The sequence below is a fragment of the Rhinopithecus roxellana genome, chromosome 10, assembly GCF_007565055.1.
Source record: "Rhinopithecus roxellana isolate Shanxi Qingling chromosome 10, ASM756505v1, whole genome shotgun sequence".
NCBI lineage: Eukaryota > Metazoa > Chordata > Mammalia > Primates > Cercopithecidae > Rhinopithecus > Rhinopithecus roxellana.
Genome location: NC_044558.1, coordinates 6,455,357 through 6,470,192, shown reverse-complemented (window position 1 = coordinate 6,470,192; position 14,836 = coordinate 6,455,357). Strand labels below are relative to the sequence as shown.

The following is a 14,836-nucleotide window of genomic DNA, read 5'->3' as shown; positions in this document are numbered from 1 at the left end:
CAGAGCCTCGGCCAGCTGGCAAATGCACTGTGTGCACAAGGACAGAGTGAGGACAGGTCGTCCCAGCCCTTTCCACAGCCTCGAGGGAAGTGCTCCTTCCTCATGTCTTCGACGTTGGTCCAAGCCCTTATGATTTCACATGGCCCTCTCGAGCCTTTGAGGCAGGACCAGGGTGCAGCTCTCCCGTCGCTTGACACAACCAGGACTGGACCGTTCCCCTCACCCAAGACGCTGCCCTTATTTTCAAAGAACCTCATTACTCCAAGAAAACCTTAAGGGAATCCAACACTGCAAGTGTTGGCTGACCTGAAAGAAACAGGAGTCAACCTAAGCGTCCATCAACAGACAAATGGATAAAGAAATTGCGGCATATATTAAAAAATGGAATATGATGTAGCTGTTAAAAAGAATAAAAATTCTTTTATTTTTAATAAAATTTTAAAATGCAAATAAAAATCCTACAACATCGCCCTCACAGAGGCAGAACTCTGAGATGGCCCCCAAAATTCCAGGGTCCTGGTACACACACATCTTCTGTCAGTTACTCAGTTACGCAGTAATGGGTGTTGATGGGAAGGGATTTTGCAGTTGGCATTTATATAGGGGGATGATCCCTGTGGGCTTGACCTAACCACATGAGTCCTTCTACATCTGGGTCTAGAGGTCAGAGGAAGGGAAGGCAGCGAGACTCAACGGCGAGAGGGATCCAATGAGGAAGCATTGCTGGCTCCGAAGCTGGAGGTGCCTCGGGGCAAGGAACATGGTTGGCCTCCCTGAGGTGAGCATTGCCCCTGGCTGACATCCAGCTGGAAAACAGGGAATTCAGTCCTACAGTCATAAAGAGTACGTATTTTGGTAATGTGTGACATGTCAAGAGAAAACGGATGCAGCTCCACACTGTGCTTTCACGGCCATCGTCCTGACCGAACCTCGTCTCACTCTTGAGAGGCCGGCACGCTGTTACCGTTTTACAGACGAGAAGGAGCAGGCTCGGGAAAGGCAAGGGATCGGCTCAAGGTCTCACCCCTGGTAAATGCCACTTGAACGCCAGTGGTCTGCACAGGCAGCCTGGCCACACTGCCTCCCATGCATTCTCCTTTCAGGGCTGCTGTGAGGACAGAGGTGTAAGAGCACCTTGCAAAGACCTGCACACAGGAAAAACAGCTCATTGCTGAGTTAAGGCGGTGAGTGTCCTTAGCGAGTGCCCTGGCTCTCAGGGTCACCCTCCAGGAAATGGCCAAGTGGTGCCAGGATTCGTGACAGCTCCATGATTTGTCTCCCCATCGTCTTTGGCAGTTACTGCTGAGAAACGTAGCTTGCTTGTCCATCCAACACACAGGGCATGTCCTATGGAGACGCCCAGAAACTTCTACCCACGTACAGTGGTCTTTGACGAAGAGGGCAGGGTCGCTCAGGACACGTGCATTCTGAGCAGCCTGGGCCTTGAGCCAGTGTGTCAAGGTCACACAGAGGTCTCCTGGGTCACACTGCTCCCTTTCTCTGCGCCTCTTCTTCCCTCAGAGCCCTTTCTCACATCCCTGTTCCCCGCGGAAATCTGCACTCCCCATCACCCCAGCTAAACCTTGTTCTTGGTCACTCTTTCTTACTAAGGCATAAACTGCAGCGGCATAAAGCAGGAGCTCTGCATCTGGGGATTAGGGATGAGTTTCACAGGGCCTGAGACTCACTGGGATTGTGTGCAAAATCTTGTGCAAATGTGCCTTCACCTGCTTCTCAAAAGGCCCTGAGTCTCCAAACGGGTTGAGAATCACCAGATAAACAATTTTCCCAAAGTTCACACAACCTGGCTCTTGAGTGCTTCTGCGTGTTTTATAAAACATGACTGCACCCCAGTCCCCGGGCAGCCATCATGGCAGGCTCTGCAGGAACACACAACAGCAAGCAGCCATGAAATGGGAGGATGCTCCAGCCACGGGAGCATTTCCAGAGCACAGGGAGGGCTTTTCTCTGCCCCTTGATTTCACTCCACAGGAGTCAGCACCTTCTCATCTACCCAAAAGGTGGCCCCACCAGCTGGCCCTGCAGTGAAAAGGTTCTCCATGCTCATGCTGTTCCCTCTACTTCGTTTTTGTTTGGGAGCTGAGACTGCACCACTGCCCTCCAGACTGGGAGACAGAGTGAGACTCTGTCTCAAAAAAAAAAAAAAAGAAAAAGAAAAATTGGATATATTTATGGTGCACAAGGTAGTGCGTTTTTCAAATACGAACACACTGAGTTATGTAACGTGCGTGGCCTCACACACTTACCATTTTTTGTGGTGAGAACACTTCAAACCTACTCTCTTCACAATTTTCCTGTCTGCACTGTGGTGTTGTTAACTCTAATCACCACGTTATACAGCAGATCTCTGGAACTTCTTCCTCCTGCCTAACTCCGACAAGCATCTCCCCAGTCAGCACCCCCAGCCCTTGATAACCACCATTCTACTCTTTGTTCCTATGAGTTCAACTTTTTCAGCTTCCACATGTAAGTGACACTGTGTGGTTTTGCTTTTCTGTGTGGCTTCTGGCTTGTTTGCGTAATGTTATGAATGCTCTTCCTATTCATTCATGTCACAAAGGTCCTTCTTTTTTTTTTTCTTTTTTTTTTTTTTTGAGACGGAGTCTCGCTCTGTCGCCCAGGCTGGAGTGCAGTGGCGGGATCTCAGCTCACTGCAAGCTCCGCCTCCCGGGTTGACGCCATTCTCCTGCCTCAGCCTCCCGAGTAGCTGGGACTACAGGCGCCCGCCACCTCGCCCAGCTAGTTTTTTGTATTTTTTAGTAGAGACGGGGTTTCACTGGGTTAGCCAGGATGTTCTCGATCTCCTGACCTCGTGATCCGCCCGTCTCGGCCTCCCAAAGTGCTGGGATTACAGGCTTGAGCCACCGCGCCCGGCTTTTTTTTTTTTTTTTTTTTTTTTTTTTTTTTTTTTTGAGACAGAGTTTCACACTTGTTGCCCAGGTTGGAGTGCAATGGTGCGATCTCAGCTCACTGCAACCTCCGCGTCCCCAGGTTCAAGCAATTCTCCTGCCTCAGCCTTCTGAGTAGCTGGGATTACAGGCGTGCACCACCACACCTGGCTAATTTTTGTATTTTTCTCCTGCCTCAACCCAGCCCGAGTTAGAATGTTCCCAGTATAATTTGCCAAAAATGCAATGCCAAAAAAAAACAAAAAAAAAAACACCCATTAAAGACCTTTACATTTTTTCTTGTTAACTTTGGTGTTACATATTTCTTAAAACATTTATTTATGGCTGGACGAGGTGGCTCATGCCTGTAATCCCAGTACTTTGGGAGGCCAAAGCAGGCGGATCACGAAGTCAAGAGATCAAGGCCATCCTGGCCAACATGGTGAAACCCCCATCTCTACTAAAAATACAAAAATTTGCTGGGCTTGGTGGTGCTAACCTGTAGTCCCAGTTACTCAGGAGGCTGAGGAAGGAGAATCGCTTGAACCCGGGAGGCAGAGGTTGCAGTGAGCCGAGATCGCACCACTGCACTCCAGCCTGGTGACAAAGCAAGACTCTGTTTCAAAAAAAAAAAAAAAAAAAAAAAAAAAAAAATCAATTGTATTTCTGTACAACTGTAGTTCCAGCAATGAACAATCCAAAAACGAAAATTAGAAAATTATTTCACTCAAAATAACATCTCAAAGAATAAAATACTAGGAATAAATTTCACAAAAGCGAGACTTGTACAGTAACAACTTTAAAACATTGTTGAAAGAAATTAAAGATGACTTTAAATAAATCAAAGCTATTCCATGTTCATGGATGAGAAGACTAGAGATTATTGTCAATATTCCTAATTGGTCTACACGTTTAACCCAATTCCTATCAAAATCTCAGCTGCCTTTTCTGCAGAAATTGATGAGCTGATCCTAAAATTCATATGGACATGCAAAGGACACAGAATAAGCAAAACAATCCTGAAAAAGAAGAACAAGCCTGGAGGACTTATCTTCCTAATTTCAAAACTTACTACGAAGTAATCAAGTGAGTATGGTACCAGCATAAGGACAGATGTATAGGTCACTGGAGTATAACTGAAAGCTCAGGCTGAGTGCTCATACCAATAATTGCAGAACTTTGGGAGGCTGAGTTTGGGGGATCCCTTGAGGCCAGGAGTTTGAGACCAGCCTGGGCAACATAGAGAGTGAGAACTGTCTCTACTAAAAAAAAAAAAAATTAAATGGAAGTGTGTGCTGGAGAGAGAGCGCTGTGATCCAGGGTTTGGTCTTTGGAGGCAGACTGCCTGAGTGATCGTTTCAGGCAGTCTGAATTAAATTAATTTAATTGTAATCAACTAATTTTTAAATTTAATTTTAATCAATTAATTAATTTTTAAATTAATTTAATTTTTTAAAAATTAGCCAGGCATGGTTGTGCGTGCCTGCAGTCCACCTACTCAGGAGGCTGAGGTGGGAGGATCTCTTGAGCCTAGGAGTTTGAGGCTACAGTGAGCTATGTTTGGCTGCTACACTCCAACCTGAGCAATGGACAGAGAACATGTCTAAAAAAAAGTAAAAAGAAATAAAAGCCAGGTGTGGTGTCTTTTGCCTGTAATCCCAACATTTCAAAGGGCCATGAAGAGAGGAGCCTTTGAAGCCAGGAGTTCAAGACCAGCCTGGGCAACACAGTGAGACTCTGTCTCTACTAAAATAAAGTAAAATAAAATAAAATAAAATATTAGCCAGGAATGGTGACGCACACTTATAGTCTCAGCTACTTAGGCAACTGAGGCAGGAGGATGACTTGAGCTCAGGAGTTTGAGACTACAGTGAGATATAATCATACCACTGGCACTCCAGACTGCACAACAGAATAAGACTCTGTCCCCCCCAAAAATGGTTAATTAATTAATTGAAAAGTAATTGAAATCCCAGAAAGAAATCATTACATTTAAAGTCAATTATTTGACAAATGGGTCAAGAAACTTCATTTAGAAAGAAATAGTCTTTTCTTGATTTTGTTTTTGTAGAGACAGGTGTCTCACCATGTTGCCCAGGCTGGACTTAAACTCCTGGACTCAAGCAATACTCCTGCCTTGGCCTCCCAAAGTGCTGGGATTACAGGTGTGAGCCACTGTGTCCAGCCAGGAATAATCTTTTCAACAAATGGTGGTGGGGAAATAGGATATCAATGTGCAAATTATGTCTAACACCACACACAAAATTAACTGAAAATGGATCACAGATCTAAATGTAAAAACTAAAACTATAAAACTCTTAGATGAAAACATAGGAGTAAATTCTTGTGTTCTTGTGTAAGGCATTGATTTTTTAGATACAATACCAAAATCATAGTTCAAGACAAGACTGAGCAACCTAATGAGACCTGGGAAAGGAGGAAAGGGGGGAAGTGAGAAAATGAAAAAAATGGCAAGTTGAACATCAGCTGAATTAAAAACTTTGGCACATCAAAAGAGACTATATATATATTATATATATTAATATATATTTATTTATATATAAATTTTATATATTTATTTATATATAAAAATAAATATATATATTTATATATATATATATATATTCTTTTTTGAGACGGAGTCTCGCTCTGTCACCCAGGCTGGAGTGCAGTGGCACGATCTTGGCTCACTGCAACCTCCACCTCTTGGGTTCAAGCGATTCTCCTGCCTCAGCCTCCTGAGTAGCTGGGATTATAGGCGTGCACCACCACACTGGGCTAATTTTTGTATTTTTAGTAGAGACAGGGTTTCACTGCTGAGACCAGCTCGGTCGTAGAGACCCTAACCCAGTGGCACTAGAGGAATTAAAGACACACACAGAGAAATATAGAGTGTGGAGTGGGAAATCAGAGGTCTCACAGCCTTCAGAGCTGACAGCCTCGAACAGAGATTCACCCAGATATTTATTGACAGCAAGCCAGTGACAAGCATTGTTTCTGTAGTTTGTAGATTAACTACAAGTATTCCTTATGGGAAATAAGGGGATGGGCTGAAATAAAGGGATGGGTCTGGCTCGTTATCTGCAGCAGGAGCATGTCCTTAAGGCACAGATCGCTCATGCTATTGTTTGTGGTTTAAGAACGCCTTTAAGTGGTTTTCCACCCTGGGTGGGCCAGGTGTTCCTTGCCCTCATTCCGGTACACCCACAACCTGCCAGCGTGGGTGTCATGGTCATCATGAACATGTCACAGTGCTGCAGAGATTTTGTTTATGGCCAGTTTATGGTCAGATTTTGGGGCCTGTTCCCAACATGCCCCTCCTTCTTTGTCTTGCAAAGCCATAAAAGTAAAGGCAGCTTTGTCACAGTGAGCTACTGCTTGCAGGAGTCAAGATCCTCATCTGCAGACAAAGACAACACAGATTAAAAGCACAATCATCATTGAAATCACAGAGCTTCTAAGGATTTTTATCAATTTTAATGAGTTACTAGCTGCTAATCCGTCTGCAGCTCCTTCAAGCACTCCAGTTCCTGGCATTAAGGTCAGGTGTGGCTGGGATGCTTTAAATACTTGTCCTTTTAATTTTGCAATATCCAAAGACAAATTTGTAGAGTGTCCTTCTAGATGCTTTTTTATTCTTTCCTAAATTTTTGTCTTATTAAGAGCTTTTAATAGTTTCACAAATCCTTATGTTTAGCTCCTAGAGTGGGCCATATCATTTGAGGTTGAGGTGCCACTATACCGCCATGTTTACAGACAATAGGAACTCTTGCCATATTTCTTATCATTTCTACCATCTGACCATTTTATTCAGACCAGCTGAGCATAGCGTGGCAGACTGAAAGGTGCAATTCAAGATAAACGTCCCCTTAGAGGACCAATCAATAATGATTCCATAGGAATTGTTGTGTAGCACCTCTGCCTGTTCTGCAATGCAATCTTCCTAAACAAGTATGTTCATTTTTTCTGGTCAGGTCCAATTCTGTTTACAAGTAGGTTTTTGAGGGCTGTTTACTTCAATTACAGGAGCAGATTTATTATGGTAAATACTGAGACCAGAAAGCATGTGTAACTGCGTCATAGAGTGATTACATCCAGGCATTATTGCCAGCCAAGATTGATAAATATGCCCAATAAGTATAATTGCTCTCTGTGTCAGCCCTTGTTGAAGGAACACTCAGGGCAGTGGTGATCACCACTATCATAGCTACCATTAAATTATTCATTGTGACTGGTTGTCCTGCTTTCCTCAGGCTTTCTCCCACTATCTGTGACGGCTTATCGATCTGTCCCCAGGTGGGTGGCTGTGTTTGACGGGTGTTGCTTGTGACAGCTGGGGTCTTCCTCAGCATCAGTCTTGACATGGCTACAACCAGGCAGTCTTCAGGATCCTCCTGGAGTCTCTTCCTCGGCATCTGACTCATGGTTTCATGTGTCTTGATGATATCCAAATTGGCTGTTGATTTTGGCCTGGAAAAACACAAGCATAACCTCTACCCCAAGTTATTATTTTACCTATTTCCCAACTTTTTGTTATCAGATCTCTCCACCAAACCGGTTGTTCTGCTTCTGTCTGCAGCTGGTTTCTGTCGATGCTGTTCAGCTGCTGATAACATCTGGCCTTTGGGCAGGCTCAAAAAATTTAAAGTTAATAATGCTAGATTCAACTGGATATGTGGTGTCCCGTCATCACTGTTTCTCCCCCTTTGTTTTTGTCATCAGTTGTTCAACTGTATGAAATCATAACTGAGCATTTTCAATTAACTGTGTGGAATGAACCACGTATGAAGAATCAGAAATCACATTAATAGGCATATTAAAAGCAGGTATAAGTTCTGTAGGCTTAACAATGGCCGCCATCAAAAATCATATACTAAACCTCGGCAGGAACTTTGTCCTTCCACTCGAAGAGATTCCTCCAAACCTTGCAAATTTTTTCCTAGTCCCATACCAGGGACATACCCCATTTCATGCATCATATGTTGACTTTGAGGGCTGTGTAATTGCTCAGGAATTAGAGCTTGTGCTCCCATTGTTGTAATAAATCTCTTCCCCATAAATTTATAGGTACAGAAGTTGCAATTGGCTGAATAGTCCCAGGTTGTCCATCGGGCCCTTCACAATGCAAAACATAACTACTTTGATATACTTCAGGGTCTCTACCAACTCCAACTGTGTTAAACTGAGCAGGTTGAATTGGCTACGTGGACGGCCAGTGCTGTAGAGAAATGATTGAACTATCTGCTCCTGTGTCTACCAAACCTTTAAATTTCTTTCCTTGAACAGTTATTTCACAGGTAGGATGTTTATCAGTAATTTGATTCACCCAATAAGCTGCTTTGCCTTGTTTATTTGTGCTTCCAAATCCTCCTGTTCATTTAATTTCACTTTTCCCCATTTCCACATACGGCACCATCAGGAGCTGTGCTATGCACTCTCCTGGCTCTGCTTTCCAGGGAACATAAGTAGATATAACAATATGAATTTCCCTATTGTAATCTGAATCAATGACTCCTGTATGTATTTTTACTCCTTTTAAACTAGACCTTCCCAGAAGTGATCCTATCGTCCCCAGTGGCAAGAGGTCCATAGACTCCTTTTGGGACCTTTTGAGGGGGTTCCCCAGGCAGAAGGCTCATAGCTTTTGTGCAGCATAAATCTACTGCAGCACTACTGGCTGTGGCAGGGGACAGACATTGTACAGGGTGGAGGGAATGGCCTGAGCCGGAAATGCCCCGGTTTGGAATGCGGCCGGGGACGGGCCCCTCATGGCGTTTCCCAAAATCGGGTTTCCATCTTTATCCAACTTAGAGTGACACTGACTAGCCCAGTGTTTTTCTTTTTTACATTTTGGACATATTTCAGGCTCAGCAGTTTTCTTTTTTCCCCTGTCTAGCGGCCTGACTCACTGATTTTTTTTCTACATTCTTTTTTAGTATGACCATGCTTCCCACAGTTAAAACAAGCTCCAGGAAATGGAGTATTTCCTTTATCCACTTTCAGTCCTGACATAGTTTGCACCAACAAAGTAGCTTTATGCAGATTGCCTCCAATACTGTCACAGGCCTTGATATAATCAACTAAATGTGCTTTCCCTCGAATAGGTTGCAGAGCAGCCTGGCAATCGGGATTAGCATTGTCAAAAGCTAATAACTGCAACACTATATCCTGAGTAGCTGAATCTTCAATCACCTTTTTAAGAGACTCCTGTAACCAAGCTACAAAATCTGCATATGGTTCTTTGGGTCCTTGTTTTACAGAACTAAAGGAAGGGTATTGTTCTCCTCCTGAACTGATTTTTTTCCCAAGCTCTAATGCACACAGCAGAAATGAGCTTGACCACTATATTCTATGGCATCGACCTGCATGACCACTTGTGCATCTAAACCAGCCCAGCCACCGACCCCCAAAAGTTGGTCTGCAGTTATATTAATTTGAGGTTGGGCCTGGGCGTTGTGAGCAGCCTGAATGGAAGTTTCATCTGCCCACCAAGTTTTAAATTGTAAGAACTGAGCAGGAGTTAGACAAGCTCGAGGAAGAGCGTCCCAATCAGTAGGAATCATCCAACTGGAAACAGTAACATTCTTTAGCAGTCCCATTACAAAAGGAGAACCTGGTCCATACTGATTAATAGCTTGTTTAAATTCTTTGAGTAATTTAAAAGGAAAAGGCTCAAATGTAGCTACAATATTTCCTTGTTGATCTGGAGGTTGTATTCTAACAGGGAACTGCAAGCCTCTAAATCACCCTCTCTTCTAGCTTGCTGAATTCCTTCCTGAATAGAACTGAGAGCAGTAGCTTGAGGTGCTGCTCGAACAGTCACTGGGGCAACTACTTTTTGCCCAGCATCCTCTGGAAAAGAAAGATCTGGAGGGTCAAGCCAATCTTTTTCTTCAAAATAAGGAGGGGGTACAGAAGGGTAGGGATGAACCTCTTCCTCCTTTGCCGCTTTAGCTTTAGCTGGCAAAAAAAAACCTGCTCTGTAACCTCTTCTGTTACTTCATTATACTCTCCTTCCTCCTTATCATTAGTGTGAAAAGGTTCCAAGGTGGAATGAACCAAAGCCCACACTTGTCCCATTGTTACCCTGATGCTTCCGAGCTCCCCTTCTTACCCACCACGGGGATTGCTCAAGAGTACTCAGGTATCCTCCGGCTTAGTGCCACATTCTCCAGCCATTGCTCCAGCAACCCTCCGACCCGGGTTTGAGCCCCACGTATGGGTACCACTTGCCGAGACCAGCTCAGTCATGGAGACCCTAACCCACTGGCACTAGAGGAATTAAAGAAACACACACAGAAATACAGGGTGTGGAGTGGGAAATCAGGGGTCTCACAGCCTTCAGAGCTGAGAGCCATGAACAGATATTTACCCACATATTTATTGATGGCAAGCCAGTGATAAGCATTGTTTCTATAGATTATAGATTAACTAAAAGTCTTCCTTATGGGAAATAAAGGGCTGGACCAAAATAAAGGGATGGGTCTGGCTAGTTACCTGCAGCAGGAGCATGTCCTTAAGGCACAGCTCGCTCATGCTATTGTTTGTGGCTTAAGAATGCCTTTAAGCGGTTTTCCTCCCTGGATGGGCCAGGTGTTTCTTGCCCTCATTCTGGTAAACCCACGACCTTCCAGTGTGGGCATCATGGCCATCACGAACATGTCACAGTGCTGCAGAGATTTTGTTTATGTCCAGTTTTGGGGCCAGTTTATAGTCAGATTTTGGGGCCTGCTCCCAACATTTCACCACGTTGGTCAGGCTGGTCTCCAACTCCTAGCTCCGCAATCTGCCCACCTCGGCCTCCCAAAGTGCTGGTGTGAGCCACCATGCCTGGCCTAAGAATATATATTAATGTCCAATAAGCACATTAAAAAGTGCTCAACATCATTAGTCACTAGGAAAAAGTAAATTGATCCACAATGAGATGTCACTTCACACCCACTAGAATGACTATAACCAATCAGCAGATAACAGCAAATGCTGGAGAGGATGTGGAGAAATCAAAATCCTCATTCACTGCCAGTGAAAATATAAAATGGTACAGGCCAGGTGCAATGGCTCACACCTGTAAGCCCAGCACTTTGGGAGGCTGAGGCAGGTGGATCAGGAGTTCACGATCAGCCTGGGTCAGGAGTTCGATACCAGCCTGACCAATATGGTGAAACCCCATCTCTACCAAAAATACAAAATTACTTTTTCACAAGATGGCACCGAAAGCAAAGGAAGCTCCTGCCCCTCCTAAGACCAAAGTCAAAGCCAAGGCTTTAAAGGCCAAGAGGGCAGTGTTGAAAGGTGTCCACAGCCACAAAAAACAGAAGATCTATATGTCACCAACCTCCCAGTGGCCCAAGACACTGCAACTCTGGAGGCAGCCCAAATATCCTCGGAAGAGTCCCCCAGGAGAAATGAGCTTGACCACTGTGCTGTCATTAAGTTTCTGCTGACCACTGAGTCGGCCATGAAGAAGATAGAAGACAACAACAGGCTTGTGTCCATTAAGGACGTTAAAGCCAACAAGAACCAGATCCAACAGGCGGTGAAGAAGCTCTGTGACATGGATGTGGCCAAATTCAACACCCTGATTTGGCCTGATGGAGAGAGGAAGGTGTATGTTCGATCGGCTCCTGATTACGATGCTTTGAATGTTACCAACAAAATTGGGATCATCTAAACTGAGTCCAGCTGGCTAATTCTAAATATATGTATATCTTTTCACCATAAAAAAAAAAAAAAACAAAATTAGCTGACTGTAATCCCAGCCACTTGGGAGCCTGAGGCAGAAGAATCACTTGAATCCGGGTGGCAGAGGTTGCAATGAGCTGAGATTGCACCATTGCACTCCAGCCTGGGCAACAAGAGTGAAAATCCATCTCTAAATAAATAAATAAATAAATAAATAACATGGTGCAGCCACTTTTTTGGAAGATAGTATGACAGTTTCTCAAAATGTTAAAAACAGAATTGCCTTAAACCCAGCAACTTCACTTCTAGGTATGTACCCAGGGAAAATGAAAATGTATGTCCACACAGAGGCTTGTATGTGAATGTTCATGGCAGCACCATTCACAAGAACCAAAAGCTCAAGACAACTCAAAAGGCCATCAACTGGCAAAGGGATTAAAACATGGAATATACAACGGAATACTGTTCAGCAATCAAAAGGAAGTTCTGATACATGCTACTACATTGATCAACCTCAACAATGCAATGCCTCGTGAAAGAAGCCAGATGCAAAAGAACTCACATTGCCTGATTCAGTTTATATGAAATATCCAGAAGACCCTAATATAGAGACAGAAAGTAGGTAACTTGTTGCCCAGGGCTGGGGATGAGAATGAAAAGTAACTCTGACGGGCACGAGTTTCTTTCTGGGATGACAGAATGTTCCAAAAGTAGATGTTGGTGATGGTTGCACAATTCTGTAAATATACCAAATACACTAAAAATAATTGAAATGGACCAGGGGTGGTGGTTGACATCTGCAATCTCAGCACTTTGGGAGGCTGAGGCAGGAGTGTCACTTGAGCCCAGTAGTTTGAGACCAGTCTTGGCAACATAGGCAGACTCTATCTTTCCAAATAATTAAGAAATGTGTTGGGCATGATGACACACACCTGTAGTCCCAGCTATTTCGTAGGCTGAGGCAGAAGGATCACCTGAGCCCAGGAGGTCTCAGGTCTTAGTGTGGCCATGGAGGACAGCCCTCCGTGATCCTCCCCCTTTCTGAGATCCTCCTCCTGCTCCCAGTGCCCTGTGTTCAAGCCTGAGCTCACCCTGTAGTGTCACGCTCAGCCCCGACTCCCCTGCCTGGTGTGCGTGGCCTGGCCTAGGAACCAGGGAAATCTACCTGCTTCCAAGACTCAGCTCAAGCACCTCTTCCTGCTGGCTGTGTGGGGTTTTGTCTGTTTATTTTGAGACAGAGTCTAGCTCTGTCACCCAGGCTGGAATGCAGAGGTGTGATCTCAGCTCACCGCAACCTCCACCTCCAGGGTCCAAGTGATTCTTGTGCCTCAGCCTCCAGAGTAGCCTGTAGGCACCAGCCACCACATCCTGCTAATCTTTGTATTTTTGGTAGCGACAGGGTTTCACCATGTTGGCCAAACTGATCTCAATCTCCTTCCCTCAAGTGATCCACCGGCCTTGGCCTCCCAAAGTGCTGGGATTACAGACTTGAGCCACCACGCCTGGCCCCTGCTGGGTATTTTCTGATACTCCTCCTCTCCCTACCTCCTGGGGACCCCACAGCCCCTGAAGAGCCTTCTTCCCCAGGGCCTCGCCCCACTGTTTGGACCTGTATGTTTCCATGGCTGCCTCGCCCTCTTAGACCACAGCCTCCTGCAGAGCAGGGCCCCATATCTCAGTTGGCTTTGCACTCCCAGTGCCTGGCACGCAGCCTGGCTCCCGTGAGCACTCAACAACCCTTGAAAATTCACTGGAATCCTGGACAGCGCCAAGGCAGCGCAGGGAATGGGGGCGTGATCTGCTGCCCTCTCCTGGCAATGTGAAGCATTGTCCTAAGCACAGACACCTCTCTCCGCTTTGCAAAATCAACTGCAGGATAGGGAAGCGGGAAAAGGAGCTGATGGAGGATGGGGGATATGGATGCTGTCTAAGGAGACAAACTGGAATGAGGGGTTGCTGAGACTCTGCCGTCTCCCACACTTTTCCCACGTTTGTGGATGCAGGGGCTAGGTCAGTGCTTTCAAAGGAGGATGCATCCTCAGAGAGGCTCTGGCTCCCCCCACCAAACCCTAAACTCTTAGATGAGATCTCGCTTGTCAATATATGCTGTTGCCGTGTTGTAACTATCACTGCATCTTTAATTCCCTTCAGCGAGCGATCACGGAGTTTTTTCCACCGTTGTTGTAAAGTGTGTTTTGCTCTTATGTGTAAAAAGACTGTGAATTTAACCACTGGCTTCTCCTGATACTAACTTGGCTTCCTACTGCTGAGAGGATGTCTCTGACATTCCGGGTTTCTCAGCTTTCTATCAAAACCCAAATACAGTCATTCCGCAGTATCCGTGGGGGATTGGCTCCAGGACCCTCTCTTGAAGATACCAACATCACAGGTGCTCAAGCCGCTAATACAGAATGGCATAGCGTTTGCAGACAACCTCTGCACACCCTGCAAGCTCGCTCTTTCTCTTTTCTTTTTCTTGCTTTCTTTTTCTTTCTTTTTCTTTTTTTGAAGGAATATAAAACTATTTATTGACCACTGTTCACCAGTATTTACAATAAATTAAACAATATATAGTACAATAACATTCTGCTTGCTACAGAGTTGTTTTTCCTGGCTTTTGCTGAACCAATAAAGAAAATACTGAGTCTACATGTAAGGAATGAGCTGGGGTGTGGTAGCGCTCCTCACACGGGGACACCAGCTGCAGGAGGTCTGTCCTTTGCAGACCCCGACCCAGGGACAGATGAATGAAGTACACACAGATATTCTGCTCTGCCAGTCCAGCTGAGTGTCTCCGAGTCGCTTACAGACTCCAGCAGAGTCCTGTAAACAGTTGCCACTCGGCCCTGACCAGCTAGGGAGACTCGCATTTATTGGTAAAGATTAATTGACAAAGACTTGAGTCAACACCACTAGAGGGTAATTGACATTGTGGACTTCCTGAGTAGAAAGCACTTAAGCTCCCACCGTACATCAAAGGTTAGTCTTAAGACCACATGAATAAACAAGCTAGCTAGATAACTTCCCCACATTCTTTTGTTACTACTTTAATTTATTTAACTAAAGGTACTGGGAACAGGCTGCCTTTAGCCAGATCTATTACCAAAGTTATGCAAACTTCTCGGCCTTCCAAGAAGATTTGCATCTATCTCTATAACGATCTCTAATATTTTTCCCACCAGCCTGATTGAATCCCTACACTGGGGTAAAGAAGAAACATGCAGGTTGATAGTTTTCATTCCAAA

The 14,836-nt window shown here is 44.9% G+C and overlaps 1 pseudogene; it reads left to right on the top strand.

The window, feature by feature from the left end:
• Positions 1-11,113: 11,113 nt before the first annotated feature.
• LOC115899905 lies at positions 11,114-11,580 on the top strand (annotated as a pseudogene).
• Positions 11,581-14,836: the final 3,256 nt, after the last annotated feature.